This window comes from Phyllobates terribilis, unplaced genomic scaffold (assembly GCF_046119375.1).
Source record: "Phyllobates terribilis strain yellow unplaced genomic scaffold, ASM4611937v1 Scaffold_5__5_contigs__length_657084704, whole genome shotgun sequence".
In the NCBI taxonomy this organism is placed as follows: Eukaryota; Metazoa; Chordata; class Amphibia; order Anura; family Dendrobatidae; genus Phyllobates; species Phyllobates terribilis.
This window is the reverse complement of record NW_027362765.1, coordinates 505073971-505088581: the sequence shown is the minus strand read 5'-3', so window position 1 is coordinate 505088581 and position 14611 is coordinate 505073971. Positions and strand designations below refer to the sequence as shown.

Below are 14611 nucleotides of genomic sequence, written 5' to 3'. Positions count from 1 at the left end.
CTCCACTCTTGCTCCAGACTCTGGGACCTTGATTTCCAAATGAAAATTGGAACTCTGGGACCTTGTGGAGTGTGTCAATGAGTCAGCAGTCTTCCCCATGATTGTGGAGCCTACTGAAACAGACTAAGGGACATTTTTAAATGTTTAGGAAGCTTTTGCAGGTGTTTTTTGTTAATTATTTTAATCTACTGAGATAATGACTTTTGTGTTTTCATTGACTGTAAGCCATAAGCATCAACATTAACAGAAATAAATAGATCACTTTGTTTGTAATGACTCTATATAACACCCAGTTCAAAAAAATAAAGGGAATACTCAAATAACACATCATAGATCTGATTGAATGAAATATTCTCATTGAATACTTTGTTCTGTACAAAGTTGAATGTGCTGACAACAAAATCACACAAAAATCATCAATGGAAATCAAATTCATTAACCAATGGAGGCCTGGATTTGGAGTCACCCCCAAAATTAAAGTGGCTAAACACACTACAGGCTGATCCAACTTTGATGTAATGTCCTTAAAACAAGTCAAAATGAGGCTCAGTATTGTGTGTGGCCTCCACGTGCCTGTATGACCTCCCTACAACGCCTGGGCATGCTCCTGATAAGGTTGCGGTTGGTCTCCTGTGGGATCTCCTCCCAGACCTGGACTAAAGCATCCGCCAACTCCTGGACAGTCTGTGGTGCACCGTGACATTGGTGAATGGAGAGAGTAATGATGTCCCAGATGTGCTCAATCGGATTCAGGTCTGGGGAACGGGCGGGCCAGTCCATAGCTTCAATGCCTTCATCTTGCAGGAACTGCTGACACACTCCAGCCACATGAGGTCTGGCATTGTCCTGCATTAGGAGGAACCCAGGGCCAACCGCACCAGCATATGGTCTCACAAGGGGTCTGAGGATCTCATCTCGGTACCTAATGGCAGTCAGGCTACCTCTGGCGAGCACATGGAGGGCTCTGCGGCCCTCCAAAGAAATGCCACCCCACACCATTACTGACCCACTGCCAAACTAGTCATGCTGAAGGATGTTGCAGGCAGCAGATCGCTCTCCATGGCATCTCCAGACTCTGTCACGTCTGTCACATGTGCTCAGTGTGAACCTGCTTTCATCTGTGAAGAGCACAGGGCGCCAGTGGTGACTTTGCCAATCCTGGTGTTCTGTGGCAAATGCCAAGCGTCCTGCACGGTGTTGGGCTGTGAGTACAACCCCCATCTGTGGACGTCGGGCCCTCATACCACCCTCATGGAGTCGGTTTCTAACAGTTTGTGCAGACACATGCACATTTGTGGCCTGCTGGAGGTCATTTTGCAGGGCTCAGGCAGTGCTCCTCCTGTTCCTCCTTGCACAAAGGCGAAGGTAGCGGTCCTCCTGCTGGGTTGTTGCCCTCCTACGGCCCCCTCCACGTCTCCTGGTGTACTGGCCTGTCTCCTGGTAGCGCCTCTAGCCTCTGGACACTACGCTGACAAACACAGCAAACCTTCTTGCCACAGCTCGCATTGATGTACCATCCTGGATGAGCAGCACTATCTGAGCAACTTCTGTGGGTTGTAGAGTCCGTCTCATGCTACCATGAGTGTGAAAGCACAACCAACATTCAAAAGTGACCAAAACATCAACCAGAAAGCATTGGTACTGAGATGTGATCTGTGGTCCCCACCTGCAGAACCACTCCTTTATTGAGGGTGTCTTGATAATTGCCAATAATTTCCATCTATTGTCTATTCCATTTGCAGAACAGCATGTGAAATTGATTGTCAGTCAGTGTGGCTTCCTAACTGGACAGTTTGATTTCACAGAAGTTTGATTTACTTGGAGTTATATTCTGTTGTTTAAGTGTTCCCTTTATTTTTTTGAGCAGTGTATATGAGTTTCACTTTTTGTATTGAAGAACTGAAATTAATTAACTTTTTGATGATATTCTAATTTAGTGAGATGCACCTGTACTTGTCATTGATCCCGGACACCCTGCCTCCCCCATTTACATGTGCCACCTGTTCACATTTAATCTGTTTAAATATCGTATGACAGATGTCCTTGAAATATACCTTTGCATAGGTCGAAACGTCATACGATTTCTGTTCTTCCTGTTGTCGGATCAAATAAATACTCAATATCTCAAGCATAACCAAGTCTACTCATCTACTTTTCTGCTTAGTTTTTATGATCAAAGTTACAGTGGGTCCACGGTCTTTTTCTCATGAAATTTCTCAACAGTGGTGACAGCCTTAGTATTGAAGACATTATATAGCACTACTGAACTTTGTAGTTGTGAATCCAGCTCTGAAGTAAGGCAAAACAGCTGTTTGAAGCTGCAGCCCCATCTGCCTATGCCTGCTTGATTCTCGCTGTGCAGTGTACGGGAGGTGTAACCTCACTGTGTTGGCAGTTTGTATTGCTTTGACCAAGAAGGATATGGGCTGTGTTTGCAGCGTGGATAGTGAGTTCAGAATACAGGGGGAGGGTAAGAAGTGGCTCATAAATGGAGAAGAAAGCTTTCTTTTCTATTATAATATACAGATATATTCTTACAAAGTTTCATATATTCTCTTGTAATATTGATTTATGTAAAGTTTTTTGAATCAACAGGGAAGATTGAAGACACAAATTAGGTCTAATGCATAAGGAGACTGTGCAGCAGCAGCACTCTAGGATCCAGTGAGCACTTTTTCAACGGGCTCATTCAGACGTCAGTGATTTTTCAGTGTTTATATGCCAAAACCAGGAGTGGAACATACAGAGAAAAACTATAGTTGAGAGATTGACACATTTTCTGTGTTTTGGAGACACTCCTGGTTTTGGCATACAAACACTGATGAAAAATCACTGTTTTCTGAATGAGCCCTTACTCTGAATGGCACCATAAGGTTATTGTTACATGAGCGTATATTCTCTCATCTGATACAATTGGTTCAATTTTGCAAATCCCCCTCTGATCAAACTCTGATTTAGAATTTGCTCAGAGTGTGATCCGATTCTCCATGATGAGAAAAAAAAAAATTCTCCATATTCTCCATTCTGTCAGTCCCTTAAAATCGGATCACACATGGATGTTATCCAAGTGCAGTCTGATGTATGACATCAATATCAGGTCTACTCCTCATAAACCCATGGATCAGTTGATTAAAGGGGCTCTGGTGCTACAGTGCATTAACCTGTTTAGTCCCTTTAAAGTGAATTGGACTTAGCTGAATTATAACTCTCATGTGCAGATTGGTGCCTAATAAGCTTGAAGAGGTCTCAGTACTCACTAATGAGACATAGCTCCTTCAATCAACTGATTGTTCGGGCTGCCAGGAATCAGACCCTGACTTATCTGATATTCATGATGTATCCCAAAGATAGGCCATCAATAATAAAGTCCAAGTAAACCCCCTTTAAAATTTGCATTAATAAAAACATGAAGGCAAATTGCATAAAAAAAAAAGTAATATATACGTTTTGACTCTTACTGTTAATCTGACAATTAGTACAAAATGATGTGACACAGTCCTATTTTTGAGGAAAAGTAAAGAAAAACATTTACCATAGAGATGTATTGAAGAAGAACTGCAGTTCTCTGGTAATGCTGAACTGTCTAGATATTGATTTCCAAAAGTAGTGATAAGCAGTTCAGTGACTTCTTCCTGTTTGTTAAAAAAGCATAAAAAGGAAAGTCAAACTGGCATGTTCCCAAAGACCAGACTATGGAAACACTGGAGAAGTGCAATTTGCATAAAAAAAACTATTTTTTCATAACTGGTACCACACTTATTATGTGTTTTAGACACTTTCTGCGCTTTGTCTGACAAGTATACTTCCGGCCACATTCCGACTAGACAGTATTCGGCCTCCATCAATATACTTGTATTGAGCGACACTGCATACAGTCTAGTTGGCAAGTGACCGCATTCATGCAAATAACATACTTGCTGTCAGAGCTCTCGGCACGGGAGAATCCTTACGGCGTGCAGTTGCAATCAGAGATCTTAAAAAGTCATGAAGAATTTATATAACGCGTATACTGAAAAATGGTATAGTGTCCTGCACTACAACTATCAGCATGTGCTGCAAAGTGAATCTCTTCTGCTAAGCAGTATGGAATTTCTACTACATCTGACATTTGTGCCTGATCCAGACAACGGGCCTTTCACTTGTGGATGGATGATCAGGGTGTTTAATATGGACAGCTGCACGTTCTTAGTTTGCTATATTATATATGAGGAGAAATATTTATGGCTACTGAAGTCATTCATGGGCTTACCCCAAAGGAAAAGGTATTACTTACTGAAAAGGTATTTACTTATTAATGTGAGGCTAATCTGATATGCATTTAACAGGGGACCTCACACTCCACTAGGAAATGTGTCTCGCTATCACTGCAGTAAATGTAATTATTAGGACAGCTCTGATTCATGCAGCCATCACATGGTAACTGTCTCAATGTCAGTGACGGCGCAGGAATTCCTCTGGCTCTGCAGGGAATATCTGCGTGGTTCTCTGATTAGCAAATCTAAGCTTAAATGGAAATTATACTAAATAAGGTCAACAAAAATGGTTTCCAGAGGCAATACTCATGTACAGAAGGCAAAAACATTTTTAGAGCTAGTCCCCACGCCTCCCTAATTTTTAAGAAACGTCTCAAAGTTGAAAAATTGCTCCTTAAATTTTTCTTCCTTAAAGAGGACCTGTCATCAGATCAAAAGGGGCCAGATATGCTCTTATTGTATTCCTGCTGCTCCCCTGTGTATTTTACTTTTTTCTTTTTTTATATCTGCCATACAGTTCTAGAGGTATGGGATTTTTTATCCACTGCCAATTTGTATGCTCTTTACAAGTAGGCGTGGCTTACAGGGTAATTATGCAAAGCCGCCTAAAGACACGCCCTAGAGAACCCTTAGCAAAGATCGGGAAAAATTAGCGCTAAATAAAAAGCCCCATATCTCTGGAGCCCTATGGCAGATTTTAGAAAAGAAAAAACAGAATACTCAGGGGAACAGCAAGATTAAACTAAGAGCAAAAACTGACCACTGTTGACTTGGTGACATGTCCCCTTTAAAGGGACTGTATGCAATTCAGACGATTGCTTCAAAGGTCATAAGTGTAAAAAGTGTTACACAAACTTTCTAAAGTACTTACTCTGAACATTCTTCTCTTGCTCCCTAATGCTGTTCGGTCGGTGTACTCAGGAGGTCTCTGTGATATTACATTCATAGCTGTACAAGTATTAGACAAAGCAAGGCCCTACTGGCGACCAGGAAAATACCTTCAAGGGTGAACCTGTCAGCAGGATTTACCCCATAAGCCAATTGCACCACACACAGCACTTTCTATACTGATTCCTAACATCCCCATTGTTTACAAAAAGTTCCCTGTACTATGTCAAAATCGCCATTTAATAGTCTGGTGCCACATATGCTAATGACTTTGAGTAGTCCCAGCATGTACTCATTGCTATGTAGTCTTGCCCGTCTTCAGAAATCACACCCATAGGTGCCTGATTGATGTCTCTGTCTTCATCCCCAATTTTAATGGTGATGATAAAGTCTGTAAAGTATAATGTGTCAAGTGTGTAGTGTGTAACATGATGGTGCTATGTACGATAAGTAAAATAAATCTTAATTGTAAGTGCTGCGGAATATGTTGGCGCTTTAGAAATAAAAATTATTATTATTATTATTATAAAGAATTTTGTGTGAAATAACAGGTACACGGCATGCATTAACCAGGTGTAAAACATTTTTTCATTTTATTACTAAATTAGCTCGACTTCTATGGCCCCAGTTACACAAGCATATTTCATGTTCATATTAGCTAATGTAGGAAATATAGGTACTTAATCATTTTTTACATCTCTTTTCCGATGTGCACCATTCTGTTTTATATTCACACCATATTTTTCTCTACAGAATGGACACATTTTTAATGGATGAAATCATATCTTCCATAGCCACATCTGAATGGGATATTTTTGATATTTCCTAGTCCACAGACTTTATAGTCCCAGACACCCACGTAATGAACAATACAAATACAATCCAATCACAGTGGATATATGTAAAATAGAACGAAAGCTTTTTTATTCCACATCTATATGTCTTTATTTCAGCCATGTTTCAATATTCTTGTGTAAATAAGGTCTAATGGAAATCAACTGCCATCTTAATTGTTTCAGTAGTGCAGCCTCCGACTCTGGGTCTGTAATATACATCAATTATATCCCAGCAGACATGATAGAAACAAAATATTTAAAAGTAAATGCTTGTTTTATATACACTAGAGTTTTTAAAGAGAATATACTGTATCCATCATATTTTAGAAATTTTACAAATTAAATAAATATTTTTCGCACACAGTACAAAAAATATCTGTGATTTGCATGTGACGCGCCCCTGGGCCTGTGTCGCGCACCGTTGCGCACGCGGGAGCTTACCCGGAGCCCGATCTGTTGAGGGTTGTAGTCTCGTGGCGGTGACCCGGTCCGTGCCCAGGGAGTCAAACTAAGTGGCAGTCTATGGCAGTAGATGTTAACTTGATCGACTACGCCACCCGTTGAGTGCGGCTTTGAAGCCGCCGCTGCAGAACAGTCCACTGAGGCCAGGTGTATGAGGATGTGCAGCGTGGTGGTATAACCCCCAACGGGAGGGGTATGGCCTCAGGGCAGCAGGGATAGATGATGGGGGTGATGGTGGTACACGAGCGCAACAAAGACAACTCGGAGTCTTGGTGGTGCAGTTCAGGGTCTTTACTCACGGTTACTCGGTTACTGCTCCAGGCCACCGCTGCAGAGGTGGCCGCCTGTGTCGCGCTGTGCTCACCAGGTGAGGGGCTCGGTTAACTCCCAGGTCTTTCTGGAGTGCTTTGCAGGACCCCCTTTATGTCCCCTGTCTCTGGTCTTCAACCCCACTAGTGACCACGCTTATGTCCAGCTGCCTCGGACCTTCTTGGTGGGCAAACGTTGGCCTGCGTTTCCCAGGTCCTATGTGGTGCCTTTCTAGCGGGTGTGGTGAGGGGCTGCTCCACATGTAATGTCGCAGCCTCCGGTTCTTAGTTGAGGGTAGTTTCTCTCCTCCACTAATTTGGGATCCGGTTCCCATCTTCTTGACCTGACCCCCCTACTCAGGTAGCGGCGGGCGTGTGGTGGCTACCAGCCAGTCCACACCCCTGGGGTCCCCTCTGTCCTTCCTGGAGCCCAGTCTGCTCCTCTTCCTCCTTCTTCCCTCCTCCAGGCTCAGGCCTCCTGACAGGGCCTGCCTGTGGAGCAGAGCCCATAAAGCAGCTCTGCTCCCTGTCTTCTCCTCTCTCAACTCACTCCCTTTCCAAGATGGTGCCTCCCTTTATACTCCTGTACAGAGTGCACCCAGGATCTACTTCCCCCACGCACACACTACCGGGTTCCCTTCTCTAGGTGTTCCCTCCCCCCACTCCAGCCAGGGACATGCTCACTCGTGCCTGCATAACTAATGGGAGCACCGTCGAGCTGTCCCCCGGAAATGTGGTGTAGTGCATGTGGGTGTTAGGGTCCTGAGCCACACTCCATCCTTACCTGGAAGTGAGATATCGCACATCTGGGTGAGATGCAATACCTCTGTAGCAACCGAACCCTCGGGGTGCTACACATGTTCAATAAATTATTGACTCCTTTGTGACTGGGCGATCTTCTGTTTTTTTTTGCGATTTTGTTTTGTTCTCTCCTACTTCCCAGAGCCATAACTTTTTTATGTTGTTCGTGGGACAAGATTTAGTTTTGAATGACAACATTTAATTTAAAATATAATGTTATAAGGTGCTGAAAAATGGGGAAAAAAGTGTGGTGAAATTGTGAAAAAATAAATACATTTCAATCATTGTTTTTGGGTTTTGTTTTTACAGCCTTCATTGTTATGTAAAAATGACTTGACAACATAATTGCTCAGGTCAGTACGACTACAGCTATACCAAACATAAGATTTTTTATATATAATTTAGTGGTAAAAAGAAACTTTAAAACTTTGTAAAAAAAAAAAATTGGTTTGTATAATTTTCTGAAACCAGAAACACTTCTTATTTTCTGTACATATAGCTGTTGGGGACTTGTTTTTTGTGTGCCAAAATATAGATTTTATTCATTCAATTTTGGGGTATGTGCAATGTTTTGATCACTTTTTATTGCGTTTTTTTTCAAGGGAACTGTTGCAATTTGATTTGCATGCGATTTATACGCATTTTTTCTTCTTATTAACATTTACCATACGGATTAAATATTTTTTTGATTTTAGCAGAGCAGACTTTTTACAGATTTGACAATACGAAATATGCTATTTTTTAACTTTTATGTTTTTTAAAACACTTTTTTTAAATGTTTACTTTATTCTTTAGCTTCCCATGGGGGGGGCTTGAACCTTTATCTGCCAATAAGCAACATGGCATTTCACCACAGGTGGTAATCTATAGGTTATCTCAGGGGGTGGCACTTTAGCAGTCCAGTAACAACTGCTGCCCCTACATAACTCTCTGAGGTGGAGTGGATGTTCATTGCCCCTCATCCTCTGCCGGCAGCTGCAGGCACCAATGTTTCCCCAAACATTGTCCCTCTGTGCCCTTTCTCCGACATATAAAGGATTTTAAAATAGAAAGGGCAGGTCCAGGTCATAGCAGTGAAAAATGGTGTACTGACAGGAGGCATCTCTATTATGTAAAAATAGCAGTAATTTACAGATACTGAGTCGGGAGCTCCATGCTCTGCTCTCAGGTCGGTGCAAGAGGTGGTAAAACACTGACCAAATACTGAACATGTGAACGTGGCCTTAGTTAGAGCTTGTTCCCTCTCTATTTTTTTTGCATCGTTTTTCAAGTTTAAAAGACACTGCACAAATCTTATGCACATGCTGCTTATTTCTTTCTAGTGGATTTGAACCATAAAAGCATTTTTTTAGCATGTCAATTCTTTCTGCATTTTTGCAGCGTGTTTTACCCATTCAAATGAATGAGGAAAAACACATAAAAAACCTAATAAAAAACATACTTAAAAGCTGTCGAAAAACGCATGTATTTTACCCATTTTCCTGCGTGAAAATGTAAAATCTGGGTTAAAAAAAATGTTGGTGGTAAAAATGTAATTATTTTTTCTTCACTGTCCAATGGCATAAAATTCTGTGGCACACCTGTGGTGTCAATATGACCACTGCACCCCTTAAATGAATTAATTGAGATGTTTAGTTTGTAAAATGGGGTCGCTTATGGGGGAGAACTCTGCTGTTCTGGCACCTCAGGGGCTCTCCCAGTGGGTCATGGCACCCGTAAACCATAACAGTAAAATTTGCACTTTAATATGACACTCCTTCCCTTTTCAGCTTTGCACTGTACCTGAAAAGCAATTCCCGATTACATGCAGGGTATTGGCGCAATCAGAAGAAATTACACAACAAACTGAGAGGTCCATTTTTTCTACTAGCCTTTAGAAAAAATAAAAAGTTGGGGCTAAAACAACACTTTAGTGGTAAAAATTTAATTATTCTTTCTTCATTGTCCAATGGTATAAAATTCTGTGAGGCACATGTGCAGTCAATATGCAAACTGCACCCCTAGATGAATTCATTGGGGGTATAGTTTGTAAAATGACATAATTTATGGGGGGTTTCTGCTGTTCTGGCACTTCAGGGGCTCTGGAAATTTGACATGGCTCCCTCAAACCATTATAGCAAAATCTGAACTCCAATATGGCGCTTCTTCCCTTCTGAGCTTTGCACTGTGCCTCAAAAGTAGTTTTTGACCACATATGGGGTATCGGTGTACTCAGGAGAAATTTCTCAACAAATTTTGTGGTCCATTGTCTCCTGTTACCCTTCTGAAAAGAAAAAAAATTGGGGCTACAAGAACATTTTTGTGGTAATAATGTAATTCTTTATTTTCATGGCTCTATGTTCTAAACTTCTGTGAAGCACCTGGGAGTTCAAAGTGTTCATCACACTTCTAGATAAGTTGCTTGAGGGGTGTAGTTTCCAAAATGGGGTCACTTGTAGGGGGTTTTCACTGTTTAGGCACATCAGGGGCTCTCTAAACGTTACATGGCATCCACTTATGATTCCAGACAATTTTGCGCTCCAAAAGTCAAATGGCGCTTCTTCCCTTCCGAGCCCTGCCGTGCCCCGAAACAGTAATTTTTCTCCACATATGTGGTATCGGTGTACTCAGGAGAAATTGCACAACACATTTTGAGGTCTATTTGCTCTTGTTACCCTTGTGAAAATAAAAAATTTGGGGCTGAAATTATTTTTTGGTGAAAAAGTAAAAATGTTCATTTTTCCTTCCAGATCCTGTGAAAGACCTGAAGGGTTAAGCAGTTTTTAGAATTGTGTCACTTTTGGGTATTTTCTGTCATATAGCCCCCCCTAATTCAATTCCAATGTGATATGGTCCCTAAAAAAATGGTTTTGCAAATTTTGTTGTAAAAATGAGAAATTGTTGATCAGCTTTTAACCCTTCTAACTTCCTAACAAAAAAAATATGCTTTAAAAATGATACAGATGTAAAGTAGACATGTGGTAAATGTTATAACTCTCTGGTTTAAGGGCATAAGAATTGCAAGTTTGCAAATTGCAAAATTTCCACATTTTCACCAAATTTCCGATATTTTCACAAGTAAACGCAAGTCATAGAGAACAAATTCTTCCACTATCAAGAAGTACAGTATGTCACAAGAAAACAATCTCAGAATCACTGGAATCCGTTGAAGAGTTCCAGAGTTATTACCACATAAAGTCTCACTGGTCAGAATTGTAAAATTGGGTCTGGTCATGAAGGTGAAAACAAGCTTGGGGGATAAAGGGGTTAAAAACCTGTAATAATGAAGGAAACATCTGACCACCAAACAGTATCTTTGTACCATTGCTACAATACACTCATGTATAACAGATCTGAAACCAACAGAAGGGAAAAAAACGTCCAGCTCGGAGGTGAAGGAGCCAGTAGGGGAAACCAATGTGGAGGCTGAAGCTGAGAGCTTACAAGAAGAGCCAGCACACCACTGCCCCTGGACACGTCCCCCCATGTACCACCAATCCAGCGACGAGCCCGCCAAAGGAGGGATCTCCCCACCAACACTGGGAGATGCGACTTAGATAGTTGAGGATTCCCCTATCTAGGTCAACCTGTCAGTGATGATGGGGAGGAGGCTTTTTGCCCCAGCTCGACCTGGCATTTCATCCATATCCCAAGGATTTTAAGCCTGTGGATCAGGGCCACCCTCAAATTGTCCTAGATGCCGCCACACCACCCAACTCCCCAATAGGAGTTTTTGAAGGCAAGAGAAAGAGCTGGGCCTCTGGAATTGTGTTGTGAGGTGCCTGTACTACACAGGATTAGCAGGGAACCACAGCAGGGGGATGATTTTTTTGGCCTACAACACCCTTTACTAGTCACCCCTCCTGAACACGGTCAATTCCCACCCTTCAGCCAACTATCCTTAATATCCTCATATGTCTCCAGACCACAGGCTGCTCCTCCACCTTAAGCTTTTCACAGTCCTACCCCTCAGTATGTTTTCCCCTCCAACTTATTATAATTTGTAATTCTTTTTACTGTTTTTCTGTTTGTTATTTTCTGCCATGAATGTGTTTTTATTTGTTTGTGTATTGCCTCTAGCCACAAAATGGCTTTGTTGATCCTCTTATTTTTTGAGTGGAAGAATACAAAATATATTTATGTTGAATATGAATATTGTTTTAATTTTGGGCAATAACACAAATTAGGATGAAATGTAACATCAATGCATATTGGATTATGCAGAAATTTATGTAGGTGAACTCACATTTTAATATTGTTTGTGAAGTGGACTTAACATCCATAACTAAGGCAAATCAACAGAAGACTTTGGCCAGGAAGTTGGGCCCTCTGACTTTTTCCTACCTAAACCATACTTTTTACGTACTTCGACAGGCAAAGGATCACATTGTCAATGGCCAACATGAGGGGTCGGCCTGGATTTGACAATGGCTCACTATGTTCAACCACATTAAAGTATGGATTCGGGGATCTAGGTGTAGTTATGAAGTATCCCACAAGCCTTATTACCTACATTGTAAGATTGCTCTATTAAATGGTGGGCACCCTTCAGTTACCTCCATTTTTCGACACTCAAAATGGCACATAAACATTTCAATATTTGCTGGCCACAGTCAAGCCTGTAGCTGAAAGTGCAGTGGACCAGCTCAAAGCTCCTCCAACATACGGTCTACTGTCTGAAGGCACATGCGGACGTATTTGATAAAATCAATAAAATCTGAATCGCTGCATAGACCCACATTCAGCCTCAGTAAGTGGCCTTTTTGGGCCCATTGCATGATGTGAGGAAGGACCCATAGTCAGTGCTGCCTCCTCGGATCCACGATGACTTTCCTTACATAAATTTTGCAGAACAGCACACAGGTAAAAAGAACATGTTCAGTCTGTTAGAACAACAAATTATAGGGCATATTTGCCGAGAGAGTAATGTCAATCAGCGGCAGGGATACTATTATACGGGAATATCCAAAAAATATGAATGTGCTCCTAACCTATGACCTTTAGAAGTGTGCTTTTACAAGGTTAGTGTAGCATCGGCGTCTCTGCCTCCTGCCAGGCAGAGACGCCGTCCCTCTCACCTCCCCGCTCCCCGCGCGGCGTCCTTCTGCGCTCCTCTTCCTGCTGCTGCCGGCGCGCGCAGCTTCCCGGGCACTGTGCTTAGGGCGCGCGCGCGCGCTCCCTCTCTCTTAAAGGGGCCACGCGCGCCGTCCTAAGGAGTCCCCGGCCAATAGCCGAGGGTCCTCCCATATATAAGGCACCTCCTCCAAAATGCAGGTGCCCGAGCAAAAGTTGATGCACAGTATACTTACCTCTGCTTCAGCCCTCAGGTCCAGTTGCCAACCTGACTACTGTTCCAGTCCGCCAGTCTGACTACTCTCCAGCCCGACAGTCTGCCTTCCATTCTACCCACCAGTCTGTCTATGGGCAAGTCCGCCTGCTTACCAGGAAGCACCTGCCAGTTACCTGCCAGCTACCTGCCGTGCCTGCTAGCCCGCTCACCTGGGAGCACTCACCTGTTACATGCCTGTTCCTGCCCGTTACCTGCCTGCTACTTGCCGTGCCTGCTAGCCCGCTCACCTGGGAGCACTCGCCTGTTACCTGCCTGTTACCTGATAGCCTACCTGGAGGCTCCTGTGGTCACTTGCCATGACTACCCGCCTGCTAACCTAGAGACTTCGGCCTGCTTGGCCGTCACTTGCCGTAGTCTACCTGGAGGCTCCTGCTGTCACTTGCCGTGACCACCTGTCTGCTACCTAGAGACTTCAACCTGCTCTGCCGTCACGTGCCGTGACCACCCGTCAACTATCCAGAGACTTCTGCCTGCCTGTTGTGTCCATCCGCTATACCGGTCAGTCCCAGTCTGCTGACCCGTGGGAGCCACCTGCTCTCTTACAAGGTTGTCCCCAGAGTAGCACCTGGTCCCTCTGCTCGGTCCCTCCCTGGTCACGGAGTCGTTAGCCGCCGTACGACCAGGGTCGGTCTGAGTTGATACTTAGTCACGCCCCTCTGGGTCCCTCCTTGCACCGCGGCACAGAGGTTCCACCACCCAGATCCGTAGCAGTTTGCTCGGGCCATGGAACCCGGTGGCCCCCAGACCACCGCAATCTCCAACCTGCACCAGGGGGTCTTACGTCAGAGAGCTCAACAGGAGTCGGTCCTGTCCTACCTGCGGTCTGTTAACTCTCGCCTAGGTGCATTATCCGATCCGTCTGTGTCCTTCTCTGGTCAGGCAGTGCCTACTTCCGCGGCACCACAACCTAGTCCTATTATGGCGCCCGGCTATGGACCCCAGCTCTCGGCACCTCCACGTTTTGCTGGCAACCCCGCCTTAGCTCGGGGTTTCATAAACCAGTGCACCCTGCACTTTGAACTCTTGGCACATCAGTTCATCTCGGACCGGGCCAAGGTGGCATTCATCATGTCCCATCTCACTGGGGACCCACTGGCATGGCTAAATCCCCTGTGGGAGAGAGGGGATCCCCTGGTGTCCGACCTATCGTCTTTCCTCGCTGCTTTCCAGAAAGTCTTTGATGAACCAGGGATTGAAGCTTGAAGAGGACAATTTGCATATTCCACGTGCCTTCTGGGAAAAGCGAAGAGTCTCCTTCAGCTAGAAGATCGTTGGGTACAGCCGGGACCAGCTGCTTGGAAAGCATCACCAAACCAGGGATTGAAGCTTGAAGAGGACAATTTGCATATTCCAGGTGCCTTCTGGGAAAAGCGAAGAGTCTCCTTCAGCTAGAAGATCGTTGGGTACAGCCGGGACCAGCTGCTTGGAAAGCATCGCCAAACCAGGGATTGAAGCTTGAAGAGGACAATTTGCATATTCCAGGTGCCTTCTGGGAAAAGCGAAGAGTCTCCTTCAGCTAGAAGATCGTTGGGTACAGCCGGGACCAGCTGCTTGGAAAGCATCACAAGAAAGAAGACAGACATCAAGTCAGCAGGGACAAGGAGCAGCATGGCAGATGTGACAACCTACATGGTGAGCTGCAACATGTGCTACATGTTCACAGATCGACCAGAAGCAGAAACCAACTTCACCTGCCAGAAGTGTAGACTACTGGCTCTTTTAGATGAAAAGGTG

General features: G+C 43.8%; 1 protein-coding gene across 2 annotated transcripts in view; it reads right to left on the bottom strand.

Moving 5' to 3' along the window:
* MYPN (myopalladin) overlaps positions 1 to 14611 on the bottom strand; it is a 283025-nt gene that overhangs the window by 219291 nt on the left and 49123 nt on the right. The window contains exon 2 of one of the 2 annotated variants that reach the window (XM_073685590.1): positions 3533 to 3632. The exons of the other annotated variant lie outside the window; for it this stretch is intronic. The gene's annotated coding sequence lies outside the window, so the exon portion shown is untranslated. The remainder of the gene's footprint in view (positions 1 to 3532; positions 3633 to 14611) is intronic. 2 annotated transcript variants of the gene reach the window in all.